Source organism: Camarhynchus parvulus, chromosome 5 (assembly GCF_901933205.1).
Source record: "Camarhynchus parvulus chromosome 5, STF_HiC, whole genome shotgun sequence".
NCBI classification, from domain to species: domain Eukaryota; kingdom Metazoa; phylum Chordata; class Aves; order Passeriformes; family Thraupidae; genus Camarhynchus; species Camarhynchus parvulus.
In genome coordinates this window covers 61,931,890-61,942,930 of record NC_044575.1, presented here as the reverse complement: position 1 = coordinate 61,942,930, position 11,041 = coordinate 61,931,890, and positions in this window count along the sequence as shown.

The following is an 11,041-nucleotide window of genomic DNA, read 5'->3' as shown; positions in this document are numbered from 1 at the left end:
TGGGTGAGGATCAGCTGCATGGACTGTCAGGGTATAAAGGGCCAGGGATTCCTTTATTTGGGGTCTCTCCCTGGAGGCACACGTCTCCAACTGTTTTTTCCACTGTACAAGTCGAATAAATTGCACTTAAAGCTCAAAACCCTGCTGCAGAATACTCAGGGCAGAGAAATTTTTGTACCAGCGACCTCACCTGCATCCCCAAAAAGACCAGCTGAAGATCCATCTCTCTGGGCACCCTTTGGGGCTTCCTCATAGCAGCACCCTCAGACAGAAGAGCTCCCAACACATGCCTGTGAGCCTGTGTGACTGTCTGGTTCAGCAGCAGAGAGATGGGCATTAATATCTGCCTTGAACACACCCTTTCCCCGGGTCCCAGATAGAGGAGTCAGGTGTTTAGACCACATCTTTAAACATTCTGCTACCCAAAGCTAGTGGAAAGTATTCCTATTTACCAATTACTTTAAACAGGCATTTCAGAGAATGTCCATAGCTTTAGGGACACCTGCTTTCATTTGGGAAGGAAATAATGGTGTTTTTCTCTGGGATGCATTTTATCTTGTCAGTAAACATCACAGTGTCACCAGCCTGCTCTTGCCCCGAGTTGTGAACAGCACTGCACACTTGTGACATGTGGTGTTCATGCAGATCATTTGGTATAGTCTGAGGAACTTAAAATGCAGTTCAAAAGGGACTAGAAGATATTATTTTAGTGAAAATTTCTAGTATTTTTACTCTGGACACAGCAGCCCCTGCATCTGGCACAGGCCAAGCGGTGGCCCTGGCCACCACATGCCTGGAGCCAGCGTCTGCTGCTGGCATGTGGATTTAACTCCATGGGCAGAGCAGATTCGTTGCATTCAACCAAAACCACTTTAATAATAAAACAGGGCTGGCAGGGCTGTTTTTGGAAGCAGGTCTCCCCTGCAGATATTGCTCGACCTAGAATCTCTGCAAACCTGTTTCCTTCCTCTGCCAGGGAAGGTTTTCCCACAGATGTTGAGGTGGCCTAAGCAGCAACTAATTTAAAAGCTGAAATAGAAATATATTTTTGGTTCATGAAGTACAAAAGTCCATGGAGATCCCAGACAAGGCTAGATTTATTTTTACTGCTAGAAGCTATTTCGGCTTCAGGTTGTTTGTTACCAACTTGCAATTCTGAATATTTTGATTAGTGCTTGAAGTCTTATTACTTGGTTTGCAACATTTCTGCCTGCAGGAACAACGACAGTGCTTTGGAAAACTCATGTTTTTAGAGCTTTTAAAATATACAGTCTGCCTCAGAGAAGATTAAAGTGTTGCTTCTTTCCTTATCCAGGAATTGACAAAAATGTAACAGAATATATTTCAGCAGAAGGAGTAGCAGAAGAAGCAAATATAATAAATTCCAGAGCCAAATATTATGATTTCTTGTTCTCAGGTATCCATGAATTTTCCAGACAGATGTGTGGGCCAGGCTTTCTCATGGCACTATCAGTTAGAATGACTCATTTCTGTCTGTTTTAAAGGACTACTAAAAGTATTTTTTCCTCTGTACTCCTTGTACAGATGGGTAGTGAAGGTGGCTGTGGAAGTTACACATACAGAACACCACTGCGGGAAGAGAAAATAATTTGGATTGGTTTGTTGATGGAAAAAACTGCAAAGAGAGGCTGAAGCCATTAAGAAATGTTGTGGGGGAGCACACAGAAGGGATGTGGAGATGTGTGAGACGTCGAGGCAGTGACCACCATGCCTGCAAGGTTACGAGATATCAGCTTGTGCTTCCCCTCACAGAAGGGGAAGACACACACCTGAGCTGCTACGTGCTCTGAGAGGCAGCTTGTTTTCCTTTTACACCAAAGACATTAAAGCAAAGACTCACTTCTGGTGTGTGGGGCTGTGGATTGGAGACAGACACAGGACACAGCACTGTGGGTGATCACAAACAGCCATGAGTTTAACATGACTGCCCCTTGCATAGGGGCTTTGCATTTCCCAGGCTCAGATAATTGACTGAATGGGACCTCTCTGCCCAAATCTCTGGCCAGGGTCGCATCTGCATCTCAGCTAGAACAGGATTGGCTGAGGCCTTTGCTTGGGATTGAATCCAATCTATCCCTGCCTTATCCTGGGACTTGTTTTCTTATATGCTGCTTTAGGTGGCAGCTTCAGATCAGCTGCACTGAGACAACTCAACTCTACTTTAATTTCCCTTCTGTCTCTGCATGGCTGGTCGGTAAAGAGAGAGGGAGAGAGAGGTCGAAGGAGCGACTGCACTGCGAGCAAAGAGTGGGTAATTATAAACTGCCAGGTTTATGGTACCCGGGTGTGTGGTGCTTATTCCCCCAGTACCAGGCCTTTGAGGGCATAATCGACGTCCCCTCCTGTTCTGAGCCACTAAGGGAGGGGCTGGGGGAGGAGGGTGAGAAGCATTTCCTGACTAAAGGCAAGTCAGCCCTTTCCTGCACAGGTGAGGACAGAATCCTGCTCGAGCTGTGGATGGTGTAGGGAAGGAAGCGGCTGAGCGCACTGGAACATCTTGGCTTCTGCTTGCAAAATGCAAACAGGGTGCACTGGGCTTTTCTTCAATGACAGCTTATTCAAGTGAGACCTGAAATTCTAATTAGAAGTAAGATGCACTTGTCCTGTGCAAATATGATAATTGGTTCATAAATGTATAATGCTGTTAATTAGTGTGTGATCTCTTGTAACAGAGGAATGTGTGTTGCTGTCTCCTGAACCCCAGAGGACCGAATAATGAGTCACAATTCAGTGCTCCCGTAGTACTTGGAAAGAAAAGAGCATCAATCAGTTCAGAAACTTTGAGCAAAGTAAGGAAAAAAAGAGGAGTCTTTGCAAGGCCATATCTTTCTTGCTGAAAAGCTAATAATCATCTAATAGGAAGACAGAATTTTTTTTCTGTTCAACAGTGGGAAAAAAATCTTTTTACTCTTTTTACTCTTTACATTACTCTGTCATATCCAGTGATCTATGGTCACAAGAGTATGACTGAGGAACATTTCTGTTTGTATCCTAGCATGAAAGCTGTTGCATAAACCCAGCAGTTAAAAAAAGCTGCAGGAAAAATGTACTAACACACACATGCGTGACCATGTTTAATATCAGCTCTAGTTGCAGGAATATAGAAAGTCACATTGGAAGCATAAATATATGGGTTCCAGGAACAGACGGCTCCATCCAGAGGACTTGTAACACTCAGTGTGGTGTCATTTGTTATTCATGTAGCTGTTCACTTTGTTTCTCCTCAAGGTTTGTTTGAACAGTTGTTTTCACTTGAAAGATGTGCTCAGAAGCAGCTGCAAGCAGCTGGGGACTCAGCTTTTGTTCTGCACCCACATTGTGCTGGAGATACAGGGGCTTTCACCCTGCTTGGCTCTGTGACATCAGTTTGAAGTAGGTGTCATCCACTGTTTCCTGGTCTGAACAGATCTAAAAAAGGTGGCTTATCTCTCTCCCTGACTGAAATTCTGCTTCACCTTTAACAATTTTTTATGCTACCAAATATATAGATGGAAACAATAGAGAACACAGCTTGATTTCAAAGGAAAGAGAGCTTTATACAACCCTGGGCACATCCTCTCTTGGTATGTTTTGGGTTACAACACAGCATCTTTTGCTCAGAGCTGTGTTTGCATGGCAGAGCTGCCATCAGCCCCTCTGCCAGCCCTGCAGGCTTTGGCTTTCCAGCCTCATAGGAAGCTTATTCCTATAACCCATTCACACTCAAGACAGTTAAAATGCATATTGTTCTCCTGGGTTCACACACCATGGCAAAGCAACCGGACCCCCACTAGCAGGAGGGAAGATGGGGATGTTGTAGGAGAAAAGCAGCAATGAGCTGCCTGTCCAGGAAACAAGGAGGCTGAAGGCAATGGTGGTAGTTCCCAGAGGGTGCTGAGGCCCCTCCTCAAGGTCTCTGTGGCACAGCAAGGACAAGGGCCATGGGGACGTGGGAGTGGAGGTGTTTGAGCTGATGGAGCAGTGCTCAGTGTCTGAGCAGGGAGCTCTGTGTTTGAGACCCCCCTCAGATGCTGCTGGGCACAGCACAGAACCCAGGGTGGCCCAGGCTGCAATGGACTACAGAGGCTCATCTGGTCCAGCCTCCAGCTCAGCCAGGATCATCCCAGAGCCCATGACACTGGAGTGTGTCCAGATTATTCTGGAATATCTCCAGTGAGGGGGACTCTACACCCTCTCTGGGCAGCTGTTCCAGTGCTTGGTCACTGCACAGGAAAGCTGTTCTTCTTCATGTTCAGGAACTCCCTGGGCATCAGTTTCTGCCCATTGCCTCTTGTCTTATTGCTGGGCACCGTGGAGGAGAGCCTGGCTCCAAAAGAAACCAGAACACTTCAGACTTGTCTGTAGTGACAGGAGGATGTGCACAGCCTCTGGCTGTTCCTCTGCCTGTGGGTAAAGGTCAGAAAAGAGATGATACAAAGCATTTTTCCCACAATGTTTTTAAAATTTACTCTATGACCTCAGTAGTCATAATAAAAAAATGTTGTTGTGGTGCTCTTAATCTGCACTCTGATGGCTGGTATTTGTCAGCTTTATAGTTTTCATTTCATTTGTTGCCTCCATTTGTAGAAAAAGAACAAATATCTGAGAATGGATAATAAACCATCCAGCTGAAACAAGTACTTGGTTTGGGGAAAGGTTTCCTATTGCAGGACAAATGGATTTCTGAGGAGCCATTAAAATGTGGCTTCTGGAGAGCAACATATAAAATGAAAGTAAAAGCAAGAGAAGTTGCTGAAACAATCCCAGACAGACAATGGTTGAGTCTCTACTCCAGGAATTTATTGTGTGGAGGACAGAGCAAAGTATACATTCCTCAGAGTCCAAGGGCAGGGAAGAAACCAGGCAAAAATAGATGGAATAGGATTTGTGGATTTTTTCTTTCTTATATTGGTTACAATGCATTTATGCACCCCCAACCAATATGCCACATATGATATCCCAACTGTGTAAACACAATTGGTTTTTAAAGAGAAAATTTTGGGAAAACATTTACAAAGATCTGCCTCTGGTTCTCTTGGCAGGGAAATCAGAAAGAGTGAAAAAAATAGAAAGCTAAGCAGAAGCCTGGTTCCCCAAGCACTGATTTAATAACATCTTTCTGGTGCTATTCCTAGCCTGACTAGGTTCATTTATCTCACTGACCAGTGTACTCAGCATCCTTCCTCACAACAGCTTTAGTGCCTTCAGGACTTTCAGATAAATCTTTTTTTTATCAGGGAGACAGGTCAAAATGATTACACCTAAAAGTATGTAGTTTTAAGAGAGACTCAGACTTGTTCTTTATTGCTCTGGAAATTACTTCCCTGAAAAAAACCCCAAACTCAAAGCTGAGATCTGGTGGCAAACTCAGGCTTTTGCTGCTTGGGCAGATCCAGGAGGGGTTGCAGGACACCCCAGCCCACCATGCACCCATCCCCACTCCACTGTGGGCACTGGGCTGAGCTGAGCTCCCCACAGGAGATGCAGCCTTGGGGCCACCTGAGAGCTCGTGCCATCCAGGTAAAGTTAGTGACACAGTAAATAAAACAAAAGGTGTGAAGATGAACAAAAATATTTCTTAAAAAAAATGCTGCTTCCAAAAGCCTGCTGAAAATGTTTAGCTTGCTGAAACAGAGAGCTGAGGAATGCATAATCACAAATGAACAGTTTCAACTATTTTAAACCACATGATTCTTTGGCAAACTGAAATGAGTAATTAAATGCAATGATAAATTGCATTTATCTGGGAGCCGTGGCCAGGCTGGCACCACCTGCCTGTTGTCGCAATCCGTCCCAGTGTATGGGTGATGCGATGATTTTGAGGTGCAAAAAATAACCAACAAAGACACAGGGGATTTGCAGCAAAAAATTAACAAATGCAGTTTTATTGAAAACAGAAAAGCGTTGGTGAGGGAGAACCGGAGAAAAAGGGAGAAGATGAGGAAAAGAGGGAGGAGAAGAAGGGTATGGGTATAGCTACCGAAACTATGGTGGTGCCGCTTCAGGTTCTTCGAGGGTCCAGCCGTCGAAGGCTCACCAGGCCACGTCCAGGGAGATCTCAAAGGCACGGCTGAATCAGACCCCAGTTATACTATCTTTCACTGGGGGAAGGGACGTGGTTTCACAACCGAAACAATGGTTGTCGGGGGGGGAAAGTACAGAACAGGGGGGTACACAGAGTCCAAGCCGAGTAACCGGCAGGAACCATTGTTTTCATGCCTCAGTGCTCGCACCTTCGCTTATTCTGGGCAGCCTTCCCCCCCACCACTGCACACCTCCCCGAGTTGGGGGAGGTTCAGTCCCAGTCTCTGGAAGAAGGTACAAGGGGGTTTTTTGCACAGGGGCTTCTCGTCTTGATCCCTTGATGAAGAAGCCCGCATCTCTGCTTGTCTGTCATGATGGTTGAAGGTGGGCAAGAGGGGTCTTCTCTTGCAAAGGGGCCATTTCCACAGTTCAAAGCCAGCCAGGCCGAGAGGGGCGGGGAGAAAGTCTAGATCCATTCCATTGTTCAGAAGGAGCAGAATGTCCCGTCAAGTTTGGTGTAGCATATAACAGATAAGTCCTATGGAGACAGTGAGCTAAGATGTACATAACGTCCCCACCCTGCACTGGCTTTCGGTGGTCATGACAATTGTGAGGCAAAAATGCAGGATTTCGGACAGAGTCTCACACCTGTGGGCAGGGGGACACAAGGGAGCAGCTTCACCTCCTCCACAGCCCTCTCATCTGAGGGCTCTCATCTTTCAGCGCTTGCAGGAAAGTCCAGGGGTGAGGGGAGGCCCCTCTCTGATAACCCAATGCAGGGGACCCTTTTATTAATGACTCACAGGAGGAGAGTCTAGCCTTTACGACTTCAGAGAAATTATTGGTAGGATTTCAGCTGTCACCATGGCTCTCTTCTGGAAAGATTTATCTATGAATCTGCAGGGCTGAGAGAGAGAGGAATTTTTCGTTCCTTTAATTCAGTCCCTCATGATTCCTTGTATATCTACAAACACACGTGCAGTGGCCACGTTTTTTAGACCTGCAGTCATAGAATAAAAAATATCTAGTGGTGGTAGATACAGTGAAAAATTTAAAAAACATAAAGGCCATTTCCATATCTAACATTTCTAGTGTGTTCCTTATTAGGATTTTTATGATTGTCTGGTTAGAATTAGGAAGTTTATTTTCCTTGAGGAACCTGCAGAGCTGGCAGTGGTGAGGTAAGTTGTGGTGTTTCAACATGTTTGAAACACATCTCTTTTAAATAATTTTGAACTACTAAGAAGAAGGTTAAAAAAATAGAAATTATTAAGTAGAAACCTTCAATTTTTTTTCTTTTTCTTTTGTGTCAGTCTTGATGTCTCACCAGCAGGTTTTATCTCTGAAAGCCAAAGAACCCTGGAACTCATCTCTGTCTTTGGCTGAGTACAAACTCTCGGCAAATCCATCTGGGTCTCTGTTTATTTGTTTGCCCTAAAAGCATGTTCTGCTGTGTTTCATTGAGATATACTCTGTTCCTTTCCTCATTTTACATCAATGCCCTTACTGATGCTTTTCTATAGAACAATTGCAATAACATCTCAAACAATGCAATTTTATTCTGTGAGTTTTCCTTTATCTTAACTTCACTGAGTGACTTCTCAGCTCTTTACCAATGCTCTTAAACTTGGCTGTCAGGTTTCAATCAGGCAATTTTCTTTCTGTAGCTTTGCAATGTAAGAATCTCTCTTCCATTAACAACAAAGGGTTTAGGGAAATCTTGGTTCAAAGAAATAAAACCGAGATAAATCTGTGAGAAGTCAGAGAATCCCAAGCCTCGGAGATAAACTTCTGAGCAACCTTTACTACACAGCTGATATTTTGCTCTCCTTAGCAAGCCATTTATTTATAAAGAGGGAAAATACCATGGCAGGCCAGAAGAAGAGAGAATTAGTTTTAAAATATGCTGTGATGTCTGATGTACACATCCCAGCTCTGCTGCCATTGTGATCCTGTCCAAAGGGTGTAAGGGCTGGATGGAAGTCAAAGCCTCCTGTACCATCAATCAGCATGAGTGATGATGGTGCTGGCCCTGGGAAATCCATATGAGGAACATGCACTAACCAGAAGGATTTGGTGTCTTTAAATATTTGATACGGTGTTGTGAGTGCTGTCCCAAAGTGAGGGTGTGGGTGTGTGTGGGTGTGTGTGTTTATGTGTGTTTGTAGAAGTTTTCTCAGCTGCACAGTGCAATGTGCAATGACCATGATCTGACATTTGGGATTTTAATCCACTAGTTTTTGAGTGTTGCTTTTCTAATGGCTTTTCACTAGTTCCTAAGAATGCCTTTTCAAATTCTGCAAGCAGAAGGAACTGCAAAGGCAAGTGTGGAGGTGCTGGCAGAAAGCCATGTGCTTGTCTGAAGGGCAGAGGGGCCAGTGCTCTGGATTTAGCTGACTGCATTTCTTCTTGAGTGAGACAAGTTGGTGAAACCCACTTTTGTTACACAGTAGTCTGTTGTTAAAAGGCTTTCAACATTTACCTCCATTTCTATTTTCGTAGTCTAGCTTCATCTCACTTCTTCTGTGAGATGCTTTTGACTCATTACAGTCCATGAAAGCAGAACTAATTCCTGAATCTTGCCAGTCCCCAAGTGTTGATGGTGGTCACAAGGGTTTTTGGGATGAAGGAAGAGACGTAGGTCCTTGACTCCATTATAGAAGGCTTGATTTATTATGTTATGATATATACATATACTATACTATACTAAAAAGAAAAAAGAAAGGGAGAGTTTTTAGAAGCTGCTAGCTACTTAATTTAAGAACAGAAAAGTAAAGAATGATAACACACGAGCTGGCTTTGACAGACTGTGAGAGCAAGCTCTGCTGGGACTGGTCACTGAACTAAAACATCTACACCAGACCAATTACGGGTCACACTGCTGCATTCCACAGCAGCAGATAATTATTGTTTACCTTTTGTTTCTGGGGCTTCAGCTTCCCAGAAGGAAAAAATCTTAAAGAAAGGATTTTAGAGAAAAGGATGTCTACAACAACCAAGTATTTTCCTTCTTGCCCATGTACCTGAAGCGCCAGTAACACAGTTCAGGAAGGGGAATTGAAAAAATTGTATGGTCAGTAAAAAAATCTTTTAGTGCATTATTCATGTCTTAACTGGAGATAAATGGCCGTATGTGACACAAGCAGTGATATATCATCTGCTGAATTCTTGCATTTTTATCCCAAGGCTCAGCCATTCTGCAGCACCAAGGTCTCCACCATGCAGGCAGTAATTGGCTGTGACCTAATTTAGATCCTAAATAACTCCAGAAACCTTCCAGCGTGGCCTTCCAGACAGCCTCAGTGAAAGGCAGTGCTCTCCTGATGCTGACAGGAGCCCCTTCCCCTCCTTCTGCAGAGGGTTAGGAGGATTTCTGCCTGCCAAGGCTGACTGAAGACCAGGAGATGCTTTGCAGCCCTTGGCTATGACAGCACCCAGCCCACGCTGGGGCTTGTGGGGCCAGGAGGTGACTGGCCCCTTTCCCTCTTTGTCACCCTCCAGTGCACCCAGCTGGGGCTGGGGCTGTGGTATGGGGAGAGTGTGCTCTGGCACCCAGGGAGCCCCAGGGAGGCTGTGCCCAGCCCCAGGTCACTGCCGCCCTCTGTGCCCCTCTGTCCCTGCACTGCTCCTGCTGCTCTGGCACCCAGGGAGCCCCAGCCCCAGGTCCTGCCCTCTGTGCCCCTCTGTCCCTGCACTGCTCCTGCTGCTCTGGCACCCAGGGAGCCCCAGCCCCAGGTCCTGCCCTCTGTGCCCCTCTCTCCCTCCTGCTCAGCTCTCCCACCGCTGCTCCTGCAGCCCAAACAGGCCCTGGCTCTGCTGCCTTGGCCCACTCCCAGGGGCTGAGAAAACTCTCATTTACAAATAACTCAGGTGGACTTTGGACTCAAGCTCACCGTGCGTGTGGGTTTGCATTTACCGCCAACTTTTAACAATAATTTTTCTTGGAGTTCAAGCTCTCATTCCCTCATTTTGACCAGATGTTCTGTGCTAGGACACCAAAGTGGAAACCGCTCTGGGCATGTGCCTATCCAGCAAGAAGCATAATTTATGGATGGAGCCTCAATAAAGCTTTAGTTAATGGCTGGGTTAGAGTGAAACAAGGAAATGAGCACGGGCCGAGAGCTGCCCTGAGCAGGAATCACAGCACCCACAAAACGAGCCAGATATTTAATAATGCATGACAGACTGGACATTGGATAATATCCACAAAAACCTTAGCTGTTAAGAGAAAAAAAAATACAGTAATTACAATAATAGCCCATATTTTTCTAGGTGTAGCCAATTTGTTCCTCTCTGACAGTTTCCACCTTCACCATCTTTAAAACTTGAGCTCAAGGGTGTTTTCAGGTCTCATTCTTGCATCTTTAAAAATAAGACACCTCCATATAAGCAAGATTCTGCATGACTCAGGAGTTTTGTGAGGTTCCAGAACCAATGAGATTAGGCAGTGCTTTTTTAAGGGGAGAAAATAAAAAGTATTATAAATCTGAAGAATTTTTAGGGACTTCATTTCGTTGTTGAGCACTTTTACTGCAGAGTTTGAACTGAGCAGCTAATCTTCAGTTGTCCTTGGGCTGCACATTTTCTAATTTCAAAATAACTTTGATGTTAGGGTTGGAAAGATCTTCACCTGATTTTGTATCATGGCTTCCAAGAGAAGTGGCCAAAAGCAAGTCTGGGTCTCCCCACAGAACAGTGCATAACCTTGGCTTGGGACCCAAAGTTTCTGTTTGCTTTTATTTAAAAATAATTTTTAAAAAATCACCCATTGACTAATTTAAAGTCAAAACGGACTTATTTAAAAGACAATTTACTTTAAGGATGAGGAAAATAAAATGCTGTGTTTTGATAAATGCAGGCTTTTAAAAATTCTCTGGAAATTGGGTCGAAATTTATATTGAAGTCTACAAATTTCTTTACAATTTTAAGTATAAAGCACTTCAAAAATATCAGTGGTGCTAATTTTTTTCATTGTTACTGCTGTTTTATAATACTTTAAAAGACATTTTCCCAATGA